This window comes from Balearica regulorum, chromosome 1 (assembly GCF_011004875.1).
Source record: "Balearica regulorum gibbericeps isolate bBalReg1 chromosome 1, bBalReg1.pri, whole genome shotgun sequence".
NCBI classification, from domain to species: Eukaryota; Metazoa; Chordata; class Aves; order Gruiformes; family Gruidae; genus Balearica; species Balearica regulorum.
In genome coordinates this window covers 175027028-175045075 of record NC_046184.1, presented here as the reverse complement: position 1 = coordinate 175045075, position 18048 = coordinate 175027028, and positions in this window count along the sequence as shown.

Here is an 18048-nt window from a genome sequence, read left to right as displayed (position 1 = left end):
TGTAGGCCCCTTCAGGTACTGGAAGGCTGCAATTAGATCTCCGGGGAGCCTTCTCTTCTCCAGGCTGAACATCTCCAATTCTCTCAGCCTATCTTCACAGGAGAGGTGCTCCAGCCCTCTGATCATGTTCATAATGTAGCAGAGAGTATTGCCCAATTTTTCTTAATTCACTATTTGAAGCTTCCTAATTCTGTAGTCTCTGTGTGAATTCTTAGCAGATGATGCACACAGAAAAAGGTCTCTTCAGAATTTTTTTTCCCAGTTAAATCTTTTCTTGTTTCCTTGCATTGTTGTATGTTATTAATATTACTATTGTTATGATTTCATTATTGTTATTGCTGCCAGCTTGATTACTTTCACAGGCCCTACAAGTCCCAGTGTGCTAGGGACTGTCCACCGAAAGAGCTGTTACTGCCTCTGTATGCTTGCAGTAAAAAAAGAGGCTATAGCATGGATACAGGTGGAGATATACTGGGAAACAGAAGCCAACATTCAGTAAGTGTCTCAGACTATCACTGTCCTACACATTTTGAAGCTTTTGGCAGGTGTTACAGAAAAGAAAAGTATCCAGAAGCAATTCTTCCAGAATCATAAACAGATTTTGCAGATGTTATTGGCAAGCTCGTTCCAGGTCTGAGAGATGGATGGGAGAAAATATGGCATTTGTACAAAAATTTTCAAATCAATAGATCAATAGAAAATGGGTTGCTCAGAGGAAGCGGCAGACTTTCTGCTTTAACTATTGACCTAGGCTTACAGCTGAAGAGACTTTAGTTTGGACAGGGGGCATCTACAGAGGGATTTATCTAATTACATTTGGGCATCTACAGTTATGGATAGTGTACTGTTCAGGATAGATACTCTCTACCTGTGAAATGAGCACTGCATGCCTTCTTAATGCAGAAAACCAGGTAGATTTAGGTTATCTCAATTGTTAAAAATACCCACATAAGGATGAGATTCATTATTGCTGGAAGAGTTGGGTTTTCCCCTCTGACTACCTTAGTTAGTGATGTCACATGTTGCAGATATCAAAAAGTTGGTCAGAAGAATCCCATACAAAAAGGTCTGGAATGAAACACAGAAAATTTAGTTATATTTAGTACTTGCATGTATGCTTCTGGGTGATTCCTCAGGATCATGGAGCTGGGGAAAATAAAAGGAAAGAAGGCCACCCTTGGAGCCCTACAGTAAGTTTTAGCTGGAATGAGCAGTTCCTAGCATACAGCTACAGTATGAATTGGGGCAGGCATTTCTGCAAGTCTGAGAGTACTTTACAATGTCTGGGAGTATCTGCAATGCATTCAACAGTACTAATTAGGGGCAAAAGCCTCCTAACTATTCCTTGAGTACTCCCAGCTAGATCCTTTGAATGATCTACCCAGGAAGAAAAAACAAATGAATGAACAAACAAACAAACAAACAAAAACAACCCACAAAACACCAGTCTTCAACAACTTGAAGTAGAAGAACCAGGACGAATTTAAGCTTTGATCTTCCAAAAACTAATTGCATGAAAGGAGAGAAAACTAAAAGCATGAAAGGGGGGAATGTGACTATTTCCACTGAAGTCAGTAGTAGGAATTATGCATACAAGTTAAAAAAAGAACATAAATGTCAATCATCAGGTTATGCACATCTTCATCGATCTGTGCATATCCCTTGAGGTTCTGTCCTTAAAAATTCATAGGTCTGGGGCCTTGGATCATAAACTTTATCTAGTAATCATAACTTTTTTAATCATGTTGATACAGTTGGCAACATTGAAACATCAGGTACATGACATTTAACTGTAATTAAAAAATATTAATGTTGTTTATTCCTTTAAATTCTTTTTGGTTTTATTGTGAGGTTTTTTTCATATTTCTTTGGAAAAAGTATAACCTGAAATTATTTTGGAATATGTCATCTTCATTGCTCAAGAGAGCTAACTAAGTTCACCCCTTTTCAGAGCATATCTACTACTATCAAAGAAAGCTTCAGCTTTAGAAATCCTGTCTGTATGTCAAAGTCCTGTTAAGGCATGAAGCACTAGACTTCTTGCTCGATGACCTACAGCTTCAGTTTATGTCACCGCTTAGCCCATCTAGCAGGATTTGGTTTCTTTTTTGGGTCACGTAAAGTGTACCACTCCAGTACTTTGTTTAGCAGGTCCTTGTGCTGTCTAATGGACTAAGAGAATTATCATCATTGTTAGGTGTACAGGAGAGTAAGCTGCATGATACACACTGTTAGTCTGATACCCTCTCTGATGACAGTTTATGGTTCACCAGCTTGGTTTAACAGCACATCAGCAGCAGTGATGGGTGATCAATCTCATTCCCTATAGAATTGCTCCCAAAAGTGTCATTATTGAGAACTAAATCCAGGAAATGCCATCAGAAGGAATCACCAGACCTTTTGTTTAAGTTTAGAGCTATAAGGAAAGTGAAGGAGAAAAGATTTTTTTAATTGCTTTTAATTGTTCTATATATGTATGTCAATTATGGAAAAATAGTATTTCATAAGTGCATACCATAAATGTTTTATAGACCTACTGTGAAGCATGATACAGGCACTTTAGTTAAAGTTATCATACATTTCCAAATGTTTTCAAGAACAACATTTATTTTTCACCCACAGAAAGTGAATTATGGTCTTCACTTTTTGCTTACAGGCACAGGATCTGACTCTGCAATTGTTTACTGTGTTGAAAAGTGCATTGCCCCACTTAACTGACATAACTTGGCCTAGCTAGAAAAACAATGTAAACCTGTGTGACAAAACCTGGGCCAGAGTAATGCCAGAAGTAAATATAAATTGGGAGAGGGGTGGCTGGAGACCAGCCCTGCAGAAAGGGATCTGGGGGTGCTGGCTGACAGCAGGCTCAGTATGGGCCAGCAGTGTGCCCTGGCAGCCCAGAGGGCAAACCCCATCCTGGGGTGCATCAAATACAGCATCACCAGCCCGTCACAAGATGTGATTATCCCGATGTATTCAGTGTTGGTGCGGCCTCACCTGCAGTACTGTGTGCAGTTCTGGGCCCCACAGTTTAAGAAGGATGTGAAGGTCCTTGAATGCATCCAGAGGAGGGCAACAAAGCTGGTGACAGGGCTGGAAGGTATGTCCCGTGAGGAGCAGCTGAGGACTTTGGGCTCGTGTAATTTGGAGAAAAGGAGGCTGAGGGGCAACCTCATTGCTCTCTGCAGCTTCCTGAGGAGGAAAGTGGGGAGGGAGGTGCTGAGCTCTTCTGCCTGGTATCCAGTGCCAGGATGCCTGGGAATGGTTCAAAGCTGCATCAGGGGAGGTTTAGACTGGAAATTAGGAAGCATTTCTTTACCAAGGTGGTGGTCAAACACTGGAACAGGCTTCCTAGAGAGGTGTTCGATGCCCCAAGCCTGTCAGTGTTTAAGAGGCATTTGGACAATGGCCTTAATAACATGCTTTAACTTTCAATCAGCCCTGAAGTGGTCGGGCAGTTGGACTAGGTGGTCATTGTAGGTCCCTTCCAACTGAAATATTTGATTCTGTTCTGTTCTATTCTGTTCTAAATTTCAGTTCAGATGACTGAAATGCAAGATTTTTTTTTCTTCCCACAGCAGATATACAAAAATGTGTAGTTTAATAACGATTTCTGCATCTGCACATTGATTAAGTGCCACTGGAATACTGGTAGAATTGGAAAAGACTAGTTCTCTCAACTCCTCTCAAGTGGGAGGAAAAAAAAAAACCCCACAAACCAAAACACAAACCAAACAGGTTTGGACAGATAACAATTATTATCCAGCTATTCATCCTGCCCAAACACTTTATCCTGGCTGTGTCGGAACCATTATTAACAGTCATTAAAGCTAAGAACTTTTAATGGTATTTAAATCAATAATTTCTCAATATTAAATCCTGCTTAACTATTATGATCATGTTCAGAAAGATGTTTAGATTATTCTTTCCCTGAAAAGTAAGGGAAATTATCCTATCAAGTTTTTTGTTGGTTTCTTTTATGTGGGGTTTTTTTTTTTTTTTGGGGGGGGGGGGGGGTCAAATACAGCTACATTTTCAACATCCAGGCAGTATTCAGAAGTCATTACATTCTGCCATAATTCATGGAGGTCTATGTTGTCAGTCAGTGTTCAACATTACATAGTATTACAGTGAAATATGTTGTCCTTTTTGAGCACACTGGTTAAATTAGAAGGCCTTGCAATATTCCTAGCAAGCACCAGTCATCAAGTCCTTTTAAGCTTTCCAAGACTTTAAAAGTGTGTTTACAGTTCACATAGAGGCATGTCATGGGGGCCTTGGTGGAGCATTCATGCAGAAAGATGCTCAGAGAAATGACAGGATATTAGCATATGGCAACAGAACGCTAGAGAGGAACTTTTCTAGCTTTAGAAATGGACTGTCTGGTGGTATTTTGTGCTTCAAACACAACATGGGTGAAATGTATTTGCAAAATCTCCCGTCGTATCAGACACTCAAAGACTGAAAAGTAGGCAGTCTTGCAAGACAGTTTGTGATTTTACTCAATTTTCCACAGCTTGCAGGAGGGAAGAAGTGTATTTTGGAGGCACATATTTATTGCTTAGTAGCAAACCTCTCTAAATGTTATAGTTTTAAATGTATTTTCTAACAGAGCAATTAAGATCCAACCATTTGAAAGGATGATAAGCAACTGAAGGAAGAAGCTTTAGGTAAGGTTGGGGTTTTTTTTACTTATAAAAAAGAAAAGTCTTACAATAACATCAAGTGTACAGGATAGAAGACTACTCACAACATAACTAACATTACAAGTATACATTTCCTTGATCATTTGGAAACTTCAGGCATTTCTGGGTGTGAAGATTTATATGTTAAAATACCACATCCAACAGTTTTACTTTTATAAAGGTAGTTTTATGAACCATATTTTTTCTCTGATAAAAATAATATCTATGTATTCTTTCTACCTGAATCACAAATGAAAAGTAGTCACCAGTGAGACTGGTCCTTTTTGGACAAAGAATGACAAAATAGTTTTTATCCTAACAACTCTGGATTCCTGGCATTAAACAAAGCTTCTTTAAAGCATATACTATGCAAAAACCACTCAACACGCTTCTCATCATGTGCCAACACTTCACAGAAACTTCTATAGAAACAAAGTTACTACATATATTCCATTGCCTAGTAATTGCAATTAAATGCAATCTTTTAATGGCAGTCAGTGACGCAGAGAGGTGTAAAATTTAGCAGTCTCATACACAATGATTGATAGAAACAGAACTTTTGGGTTTTACCTGTCTTATTTTGAATTGTAAATTAAACTGATGGTAAAAAAAAGTGAACGTGTATATAAATAGATACATTTCTTCATTTATTTCCAGACCATCACCATTATTATTATTGTAACACTTCAAGTCATCAGACTTTAGGTCTTTAAATCGAATGTTTTTATACAGTCCAAATTTAAAAGATAAGGTAAGAGCTGAAACAAAATTATAATGAAGTAAAGGGAATTGCGCACATTCACAAAATGTGCCAATAGTAGAAAAGGATTCTGCTCATTTTTGAGGCCATTAGACTACTTCATAAAAGAATAAAGTACAAAATAAATAATATTATGTTCTCCAGTCAACAGAAAGGGGTGGGGATATTTTTTTTTTTTTTACATTTATGTAGATATATCCAAAGTTTTTGCATAAGAGGGTAATGCTTCAGTTTTGTCAGAACAGGTCTACCCTTCTTGTAACTATGTATAGAAATACATACGTGGACACCGGGGTTATGTTTTCACACACACCTTGGGAAATTTTGTTGTTTAATTCTTAGATATGGTTAGCAATTCTTGTTCAACATCAGCACGCTTGGGCAATACACTGAAAGCCTCTACAGAAGGTAATTTTGTATCATATGGGTTGCTCTTCCATCTGTCAAACCTTTCACATAACTGTAAAATTAAAACCCCTAACATCCTGTAATAAGGAGATTATGATTTGGGTGGGGGGTTTGGTGGCACTTTAAGATATTCAGTTTTAATCAAAATAATCTCTCATCAATGTTGTTCATGGGGAGGAATGGAGAAAAATTGTAAAGGAATTTTTAATGAAAATTTTTTTGTTTCTCTGAAGACACCACTTTATTATTTAAAAGAAACTGTGTTGTTTCAGGACCTGGTCCTCTTGAGAAAAGCTGGAAGATTATAAAGATCACATCTCAGATCTACAACCACTTTAGGGCAACTTCAGTAAGAAATTACAGGATAGAAAGTAAAGTTATGATCACAAACACATACAAGTGATTTTTAAATGTTCGTGAACTGGTGAAAAATACCTTCCCAGTCAGACACAGATGCAGCAGAGAGCATTACTGCAAAATTAGCGCCGATCTTCACTGGACCATTCAGTGTCACCAAGTATTCATCAGATGTGAATTACACTCTGAACAAATTGCCTGAAGGAACAGATACAGGGATTTTCATGTTCTAAACGTGCTTTCCTATTAGTATCAAAACAGTCCATTGGAGGATATCTCAACCCCTGAAGACATGCAATGAACAAAAATGCTACAATACTCAACCATTATTCCAAAGTACAGTCTTTAAAAATGAAATATAATATACAGTAGGCTTGACTCCCTATTCCCTTAGACTCCATTATAATCACCCTTATGATGAGCCACACCTCATTATAATAACAGCCAAATTGCTTGGCTCCCAAGGGCAGTCTAACAGTCAGGGTGGATTGTACTTATATTCAAAATAACCACGAATAATCAAGATGAGTCTCTCAGTTTGACAATGTATGACCACTTTTGCATAACTAATGCTGTTCTGACACAAAAAATGCTACAGATTAAGCAAAAAGAATTAATCTGGCTAATATTGATTGGATGCATAACAGTAAGTAATGTGTCAGCATATTTATTGCAGTTATAATAACATCTATTTTCTAGGCAAAAAGTTCATTTTTAGGTGTCCAAATGGAACTTAAAATCCTGTATATCATCTGTATAAATCTTGCATATTTCTGCACTGAAGGATATGGTAATGTACCATTTTTGTTTATTTTAATTGGGGTCAATGATAAGTATTGCTTATTAATTAAGGGATCAAATCGTGAAGGATGTTTGCTGACAGTGAACTCAGTGCAGAACTGTCAGTTTACACCTAACGAAGATTTGCTCCATTGCATTTTGTGTCTTCAAAGTAATAGAAATTACATTCAAGATGTTTGCAATGAAACCCAAAACCATGTGAAACTCTCATGGTATTGGGTTTCATTACAAATGCCAAACATAAATGAGGTTCATCAAAAGGTTTGTTAAGGTTCATGACCTTAAGACTGGCTTTGAATTAACATAGTGGCTAACTGATATTTTTCTATTGAAGCCGTTCAAAATTTCCTTGGTCTGTATGAAAACCTAGAGGAAACACTGAAGATTCATTTCAGTTTTCCCTTCACACTTTGATGGGCCAGTTGTTAAGTCACCTGAGTCACTTCACTTGGAGAAGAATTTCACTATAGATAACTGAGAGGGTGGGAAATAAATACATAATTGCTAAAAGGAATAGAATGAAATAAAGTGAAATAGTAACTAAAAATCAAAAAAGTGATACATTATACTGATTTAATGTCTATTTGCATTAAATTGCCATCAAATTTTCATTACGCAACACTTCAAAATTAATTTTCAAAATGGTTGAGATAACCTATATTGACCATGGTTTCTTTAAACTTTTTTTTTCTTTCTTCCCCTAACCCCATATCTTTCTGCAAGACACAATCTTTATGGAAAATTAACGCTTTCAGTCAATCGTTTGTACAGCATTTTCCAGGAGGTCTCCTTGTACTGGTTTCCAGTGAAAAGTGAACAGTTGCAATTTGTGCCTGTAAAACTATTCACTTGTACATTTAAACAAATAAGACTATAAATCCATTTCGCTTCATGTTTATTTGTAACACAGAATAGAAAGTGAAATGAGGCAAGTAAGGAAAACTCTGCTGCAAAGAAAAAGTTAAAACACAAGGTTGAATTTAAAGAAAAACATATATATGGCAACCCTACAGAGCATGACAAGGAGTTAAATCAATACAAGAACAAATATGCTTTTTATTCTTACTAATTGTACTTTTATAAGATGTTTGGCATATATGAGTATTGTTATTTATAAATAGTTGAAAAACACCTACCATATTGATTCAGAGCAGTGATTGATTGACACGGTTTGAGTATAGTGTAATTACTGTATTCATGAAATGACTTAAAATGTACTGAAAGAAAATTAATCTTGTACATGGGATATATAAGTCTTGTAAGTAGCCACCTTAATGCCAAAATATGCTTACTGATCTGTGTCATAGCTGGCTTACTTGCTTTCTTGTGAGAAGATGTGTACATTGCACATCATGACTGTTTTCCATGGCAAATCTGTTCTGCATCATAAATGAATAGGTAGTGACTTGGAAAATTCTTTTTTTGTTGTTGTTTATTTGTTTGTTTGTTTAAGACAATGTTTGAGATCCTAGTGGTTCGAAATGTTTTGAAAGATCAGAGTTGGTTTTCTCAAGAAGCAAGATAATCTAAAAATGGGATAAAACATGGCTTCCCAAAGGCAGTTTCTACTAGACAAATATTTTTTTCCTTTTTTCTTTTTTTTCTTTTTTCCTTTTTTTTTTTTTTTGATAATGCAATAGGAAATATATGACAGATGTAAACTATCTGGAGAGGAATAGTTTACAAAGCAATTTTAAATGAGATAAGGATCACAGCATAGGAGAGATAAGATGAGGGCAGCCACGAATAAAAGAGAAAGCTAATTAGACATGTATGTTACAGTCGTTCACAGGAGAATGATCTGGGAAGAGACCACAACCCACAGGAAGTGGCCTAAGCTGTGGTGTAGTGCCTGGTAGCACTACATGGCTCAAAAGAGACTTGACCTACAAATTACACTTTTTTACTAGACAAAGGCTTCTGAGTCCTCTACACACTAAACCATAAAATTCCTCCTTGGGTGAATTGCAGAAGCAACAGAAACATTATGAGTTTTCTTCCTTCCATCAGGAAGGAAAGATGGCACAGTGTGGCTTTGCTTCCCAGTGGAACTTTGTTCCTTGGGCTCTAAAGGAAACAGAATTTAGCTCTAAGTTTGCTGGATGAGGATCTGGAATGGAAGTTGTGGGCATCACCTTCAGTGTCAGCTCAGGGTTTAGACAGGCTTGCGAAAAGGAAAAGGAGGTAAAGGGAGATTACTCTTGGCAAGATCAGTTTCACTCATTTTCACCACCAAAATCACTTTGCGCTTGGAAACTAAAGTGCGTGTGCATGTGCATGTCTGTGTGTGTGAGTGAGTATTACAGCAGATGGAAAAGATAGAGGAGAAGTCAAAAGGTAAATCTCACTTCCTACTACACTCTTTTTTTTAATCGTCTGCAATCTCACAATGCAATCAGCAGGATTCACACATAGCTACATTCACACACAGAAGACAGAGGGCTGAAGCCTGGGAATAAAGACTTAGGGAGATAGTGAAGGCGTAGTAAAAAATCCTTTTGTTATCTGATATTTTCACTTTGTTTAGAAGGGCACATTAAAGCTAGAAGTTATAGATAAAATTGATTGTACAAGTCATCCCAAAAGTTCTAGAGGTAGCTGTAGATGATTTTTCATACACAGGTAATCATTTATCTAATTTTCTAGATACTAACAATGACAGGATTTTTAGGAAACCTTAAAATCACAGCTTACATGATTTCTTAAACATCAATTGAAGTGATCCACCTTTACCCCATGCCTGAGACTTTGGGACCTTGAATGAAGACTGGAGCAAGGTGAAGAACTACAATCCATTGTACTGAAAAAGAAGTGAGAAGACAACACAGTGTGATAAATGAGTCCAGTAGGTAAAACCAAATGCCCAGGAAAAAAAAAAAAAAAAGTCTTGACTTGTCACCTTTTCATTATTTACACTCAAATGAAAAACTATTAAATTAATGTATTAATATAGTCATTTGGGAATGACATTTGCATGACCTCAGCTGTATAGGGATCTACACATTTAGGGGTTAACATGCTTTTAAAGGCATTGTTCTAATGAGACCTTTGCTTTCCACAGATGTTATCCTTCCTTTCACAGTCATTTAAAAAAATAGAAAAGGTTTACTGCTTGTGGTGCTGCTGAAAAATCGGTACAGGAGACTGAGTTAGCTTCTTTGAAAAATCACACATCACCTACAGAATAATTCAGTAAATTCTTATTGCAGAATTTTCTTAATAGTGCTTTGGAAAAAACCCTGCTAAATTCTCACATACCTGGTTGAAATGGAAAGAGAGCCCTCACTTTCAATTTATTTGTAAACTGAACAAATTTGAAAGGTTTGTGAAGGGGCAACAGCACAAGCCCAACTCTCCCAACGACATAATGACATTTTAGAGGTGTTTTTCCAAATTGATCTATTTGTTGTGATGATAAGAATTCCAAATGTTATTCTTATTTATGATACATCCCCCTGAAGGAACTAACATTTTATGAGAAAGCCAGAAGAACAATTTCCTGTCCCATCAGATGCATTCACTTCCAGATCAGGAGCACCACGCATTGAGCAAAGAGGATGGCGGATATGTCAATGAGTGAAGTTGCAGCTCTCCTACTCTTCATCTTTCTAACTCTCCACCACCCTCAGTTATTTTAACGATTGCCTGAAGTGTTCATTCATGTCAAGGCATGTTATTTACTTCCCATTACGGACATGACATTAGATGACTCCATTACAAATTGAGAAACATATTGCCTCCAAAGTGTAAGTATTGCCCCATTATGCTGGCACTAGATGGCAACTACTCACAACAGATATTCTAAATGTTATGGGCAAAGTTTCATTTTTGATAATGTACCAGAGAAAGATAAAATACATCAAAAATACTCTACTGAATGAATTTATCATTCACATTGTCAGCCCATCAAGTTTAGTCTTATAATTCATAGGCTGATTATGTGGAAAGCCAATGAATCATATAGCTAAATACTTTCTAGTGGCTTTATGAATGATAGAGTTAATCAATATTGTATCTGAACAGAGTTAATCTCTAAGCATTATTGCTAATAACCAAACATTCAGAACTTAAATAAATAGGAAAAAAAATTAAGAGACTTTACACTCAGTATCTGATTCTAAACATAAAATATTAGCTAAAAGAAAGGCTGCTTATTGTTTTTGATAGAAAGCATAAATATTTTAATCCAGTGAAAAAACTGTCTAAGCCAGTTTTATGGGGAGTGCTACAATTAAAACAGTATCACCGGGGTGGGGGGAGGTGGATACCTAATTTGAAGAGCCTTTAAGCTGCCATATGACTTCCTAGTCTAAATGTGATCCAACCTACACTCCTTGATACACCAAAACTATAGTAGAGAGTGTCTGTAATATATATATAGACAGTATACACAAACTGAGAAAAAAAATCATTGAATATAAAGGTAGTTATAAGTCTGCCAGTGTGTTATATCTGAAATAGACAATGTTTATTTTGTTGTCATTACTTGTTCCTGATGACATATGTAGAAACTCTCCATGAAGACAATCCAGTAGCCTTCTACATGCTTCTGTAGCTTCAAATGTGAAAGAACAATAAAGAAATAAAAAGTTCATGATTGCTATGGCAGTACCTGAGAAAGCAGCCTCAGAAAGAAGTTGACTAAATTAACTGCATAGTCAAAGGAGAAAAGGATGCCTTTGCTAGTCTCAGTGAAAGGTCACGGCCACCTATATTTACAGGATTAAGTTGAGCAAACAAGATTTTCCTCTAGAGTATTTCAGAAACACTTTTCCGTAACTACGAGTATTTATTTTTGGAAGACTTATTTACCAGGTGAAAGTTAGACTCTTAGGTACATGAACCAGAGATCATTCTTCATAGTTTGTTACCTCTACATTGTGTTGAAAAACATTCTTTCACTTCTTGTATAGAAAAGTGAAAAATCATGACAAAAATAGTGTATAACACTGACTTTTTAAAAAAAAAATCTCAAAACATTTAACTTTTTACAAATGCAATTAAGAGAATAAAAAATCATTAAACCTCTTGTATGAATTCTTCCAACTGTCCCAAAGACTTCAAAAAAACTAAAAAAAAAAAGTCAGAGGCTGTTTCATTCTAACCTCCACTATTGTGCACAGCACAATCTGCACATCAGATACACACATTCTTGATTATCATAAGCAATAGGAAGAAACCAGCAAAGCATACATGAGTGCCATCACTGTTTGCCAAATATATACATATCTCATGGACCCAGCTATATGTATGTCGTTCCTCTAACTGGTGTCACTAGAGGGTTCACAAACTAGCTGGAAGGATACTAGCTACATATGCAAATGACATGAAATTCTGGAAGAAGTGTGGTTGGATTCGATTTGGTTCAGTTTGGTGGGATTGGCTAGTAAAATCAAAGTGCTTCCCAATAGCTCTTGTAGGCAACTCCCAGGCAGACCTCATCTCCTGCCATAGCCGTTGGCTAAAATGTACTCCTTCACCGACTAATACAGACAGATAGGCACCTTAAGCAGTTCATCGAATCCGAAAATAGGCACCCAAGGGTTGATAACAAACTATTTATTCTTTTGAGGAGTGTATTTTGTCCATTGGCTATAAATAGGTCTATAATATGTAGCTCAAATCTAACTTTTAGCTATCCTATTTTAGGGATAAGAGCATTCATAGTCTGTTTCCATAGCTGATCCATGCAAATTGTACTGAATTGTAATTAAGTTGTAACAAATGATTATACAAACCAGTGAGAATTGAATAAATTCAAAGCACGTCTCTCTGCATCACTGGTCAAAATAGCAACAAGCAAATTCAATAACCTGCTGCCAAATACAAGTGAAATTCCAGAGCTGCTTTGATCCTGTATCTCAAAAAGTTTTTAAAAACCTGCAAATACTCAGTATTCAGGTCAGTTTAGATGTTACTGTGACTGGTGTATCAAAACCAACACTTTAAATCCATAGAATGATCAAGCAGAAGTCAAGAAGTAAAACAAAGAATAAGCAGAAGAACCACTGAAGACAAAATAAGTACAATGAAATAATTACTCAGAGTTTCTTGCACAATTAGCTGTACAAATAAATAATAAGAAAGAATAGTAGAATGGAGACTTACAAGCATAAGTCCTCACATTTCCAAAATTAATGCAGGCAAAGCTGGCATGGTTCCAAAATCTGCAAAATATTTATTATTTAGTTTTGTCTTCCTCTTTTATAATTAATTCACAATTAAACAAGTTGTAATTATAATTCAGATACTGGCAAAATACATTCTATGGTGTTAACCATTGATAGATTTGTAAACAAAAGCAGCTGGACTGGAATTTCTTCAAGGAAATATTTACATGCCAACAGTTTATCAAACTGAAAGTCTGCAGATAAATCTACACATGGGCATTATGTTAATGACGATAGCAACGATGATTCATATTCTTAGTTGTAGCTGCTTTGTACTGCTACAGCTGTAAAAGAATAAAACCTGGAAGGAAAAAGGATAAGGAGGCAGGCCTAGGGTTTTACTCCCCTGCCTCCTTTCAAGGTTAGAACATTTGTTACATTATACTGGAAATAATGATTAACAATAGGGCCATTGTCCAAGATTCTTTCACCTCTAGAGGCCAGATATCTGGAGGTATGTAGCTGATGTAGGATGCAGCTAAGTACTTCATGGGATTTTACAAAAGCACAAGCGGCCACCGAAATTTTAAATGGATATCCATGCGGTTTGAAAATCCCAGTACATACCAAACCATATCTTTGACAAACTAAGTATGCATGCGTTTATGAAATCTTCTTACTGCTTCAATGCCAGAGAAGATTAGTAACTGCTTTAAAAAATTCTACCTGCTTGATTCCTACTCAGTATTCTCAATTTGCATGCTATTACTCAGGTTTTGGGATTTATAGGGGATCACGCCCTACAGAAAAGTATGGACATATTCCTATCTGCAGTCACTCGTCACCCTTTCGGGTGTGACTGATATATTGCTATAACTCTCACCAGAATGTCTCAAGACTTCCAAACAGGACCCTGACTTCAGCATATGTATTTGAATGCAAGCACACCAAAAAAAAGAATAAATGAATGAAAAATATTATAAAGACATGAATAATAATGATTTAAAAAGAATAATATCTGGAGACAAAAGGGTTCATGAACTTAGGTAGTTAAGAGTTCTGTTCATTTCAGGAGAAATTCAGGAGAAAGAGGCACTTCCCTGGGAAAATTGAACTCATATTAACACTTAGAGCTGCTTCTACATCGGTAATTCATTCTCTTTATGTTAAGGAGAGCTAGAGGTATCTGAAAAGAAACCTTAAGTTGGAGAATCCTATTCCTTACTGAGAGTGAAAGATCCCTTCACTCCTCATGCAAGTTCTTGCAAACAGCACTGAAATACAGTGAGTTTGGAACATGTCCATCTAGTAGAAAGAGAGACTCAGCCTCATTCTAGCCTGAGTAGCTACAGTGAAAGTCACCCATTTCAAAGACAGGTTAGGGATGAATCTTCCTTTCCTCTCCCTGATAAAGCATTTTTCCAGTGAGTAGCTGAATAAAGCTGGTGGAGTAGAGCCTGGAAATACAAAAGTACGATTCACAATAGCAGCAACTGACTTGACCTAAATGAGGGCAATGCAATTTGAATGTGACTGTGGGTTAGAGGTGGTTTGTGGTATGGTACGACAGCAGTCCTGGGTGGGTTGTATACTAAAGCAAGATATATACCAGTAAATTAAATGTAATCACTAAAGTTCAGGAACTCTCTGTCCAAAAAGTATAGCAGTCTCTTTGTTTGCGATACTCTCTCACTCTCCAAAATGAAGTTGGCTGTTCACAAACTATCTTCTGGGCCTGACCCATGCCAGCTCCTGCACCACCCCCAGAATCATCTGCAGCAGAGCTAGCTGGCACAGGCCACTTGGCCAGGGACCATTCTAACAACATAGCAGCACAAATCATCAATTCCCATGACTTCAAAACTTCTGACTTCATTCAGTTTTCTGTAACAGCCTAAAATAATAATTCCAACCTTTTTTGTTTATTTGGGGTTGGTTTTTTTTTTGTGGTTGTTTTGGGGTTTTTTCTGACTGCGTTCTGTTAGGACCAAAGGAGAGCCATGGTATAAAATCTGTGCCACATCCTAGGATGTCCTACTGTGTACATTCAGTGTGATTACCCTGCGTAAGTAATGAACACTTTTCACGTCCTGGAAAACTCTAGTTTATTGAATATATAAAGGATGTCAGTTTTGCACATGCTCAGTGAAATCAGTGTATTCTGGAAGCACAACACATAAGCAAAGCCTTGTACACATAGACCTTTTGTTTCTTTGCAGGTGTTGGATTTACTGCATACATGCAGAAGAACTACAGGGGATGTGTGGTTAGCAGGTAAAGCAGTGACTCAGAGGCAAATGGCAGATAGGATCAGCTGTGGCTGCTGCTAACATGATTCCTGCAGTCCTTGCTAGCTCCTGTTCTGCCTTTGAGAAGGAGAATATTCTGTCAGCCAAGTAGATGCTTCTGTTGAGATCCCTGTAGTCTGCAAACTGAGAATCCCTAGTTATTGCACTGCTAAAGCTTAATCAAATATGAGAAACCACGTAAGATTTTTACTGTGTATTTTGAAAATTATACCAGCTGGGGGGGGGGGGGGGGGGGGGGGGGGGGAGAAGCATTAAAAGAGTGTCATTGAGTTAAAAGAGCAAAATGGAGAGAACCAGTGGAACCTGAGAACCTGAGCACTTTTATTTTTACCTGCATTCCTGTTAAACTTCATTCCTTACATACAGTGAAGAATGGGATGAAAATCAAAGAAGAAAGCAGCTCTTTTTGCCCTGAATGGAACAATATTTAAGAAAAATAAAACTTTTAACACTGAAAATTCTTCACAGTGCACGAAAGCAAACTGCAGTTTTCAGAGATGTCCCCTGGTACTAATGTTCTTGTTTGCCAGAAGCTCCTTTGCCATGGCCAAATGTTTGCTGATTCAAATAAAAGCACCTCACCAAAAATTCACACAATAATTTAAATTGAACTTGGCCAGCTTAGATTAGAAAAGAAATTACTTAAATTGAAAAAGGAGTAAACCTTGCTCAAAAGTGAGTTTGCTCTTTCTGCCCCAAATTAAATACAGAGGAATGATATAGTGGCACTCTCTTTAATGACCCCCACTTAGAAGAATATGTAGCATTTGTTAAAAGGCTGAAGTATTTTTAAACTTGAATATAACATACAACTACAGACTATTAGAAAAATACATTGTACAACTCATTTACCCAGGCAGGTATAATAGGAGGGTCCAGGGTCAGCACTAGTCCTAAGGTAAGTGCCTGCTATTGTTCTCACAAAATACACTCTTCATACAGTCCCAAATGTAATCTTTATGTATGCTGACAGTTGCTTAGTAAATTAAAAGGAAAAGCACTAGTCATTATTATCATGATCTGTCTCCACTCAAGTAACACCTGGCAGGAAAAAAAAAAAAAACAACAAACCCAAACCCCAAAAAACTCTTTTGAATCAATAAATATTTTATTGATTAATTTAAGCATAATTTATACAAAGAAGATGAAGTATGGAAAAGCACAACATCCCTGATGTCATTTATTTACCACTTTATTAGATGTCTCCTCAGTGCCCTCATGGCCTGTTCAAAAGCTTCGCTCAAGCAAAAGCCCTACCTATCAGCTCTGATTTATCAGCTCCACTTGAAACCTGAACCTCAGAAGGTTTATTTGACTTTTTTGAGCCAACATATTGCAAAGGCCAGCAGTTCTAGTCACTGAGTGACCACTGCTAGTCACCATTGCTGATTGCTGCGGTGCAAGGAGGGAATGACCACAGTATGACATGATGCAATCTGTTACAGTTCTAGGACTGTATGACCTCACCATGGCATTACCAGCAATGAAGTTTCCACCAGCTGTCGGTCCTAGGCTTGTACAGAGCACCAACCGCTAAGGGACCTAGGGTCCACATTGCAAGTAGCAAAATCTAGATTAGATCCTTTTGCATGACTAGGTTCCACCAGAAAAAGAGACTGCTTTTGGAGCTTTGAGGGCACACCACAAGCACAGATGCAAGGCAAATTGATGCCACAGAGGCCCCTTTCTGCATGTAAAATTGCTAATGTAGACACACAACCCTAATTTGCTTTTAAGAGACAGGATCTAGAGGATGCCCAGGGCTGTCCACTTCTGAAGTCAAGTGGTAGGAACACTTTCCCAAGAAAGTGTGAGGTGGGGAGTCGGGTTGCTTCCTACTATCAGTGCATTCACATTCCGTCACTTCTCTACTGGTAAAGAGCTAACACTGCACAGTTACAGCCTGATGTGCACAGGAGAAAAGGAAGTCCTCAACTTACTCCTAAAAGGAACAAGAGCAAAAAGAAAACAAGAGCAAAAGCACGTTGTTCGGCCGAGTAGTAGGGCAAACGGAGTACTGGACTCTCAGGCTGTGGAACTGTGGAAATGGTTGCGATAGGCAGTTGTGTATTTATTTCCTTCATTTCAATGATTCTGCGTGGTTATGTGGCAAGATTTCTGAGCACACTGCATCACATTGCTCACCTTAGATTTTGGCTCCCAAGAGGAGGTTATGCAGGAGTTAAGCATCTAGGTGCTTCAAAGGGGAATGGAAATATCATTATTAGTGCCCAAGGAGCTTTCAGGCCAGTAACAGAAACATTTGGTAAGTTGTACATACTTCAAAAAGGCAGGCTATTTATTACCGTTTTGAATTAGGCACGTGGATGCTGCTGGAGTTTCTTTTTTAGGCATTTTGAATTCTGAAATCCATGGACTAATTTTGTACTATAATCCTTCTCATTTACTTTTTTTCTCCCTGTTTGTCTTTTCACTTTTCACGGCAATTTTGTTTTCAACCCTTAATTCTCCACTTGAGTCTTATCTTCTTACTAGATGCCATGTATACACTTACAGTGTTGTAGAGGTTTGAGTCAGAGGCAGATAGGATAAGATCTCACCTGGAAGAAACTGCAAATTAGAGATTTTTCTTCTTATTATTTACTGCCTCTGTAAGT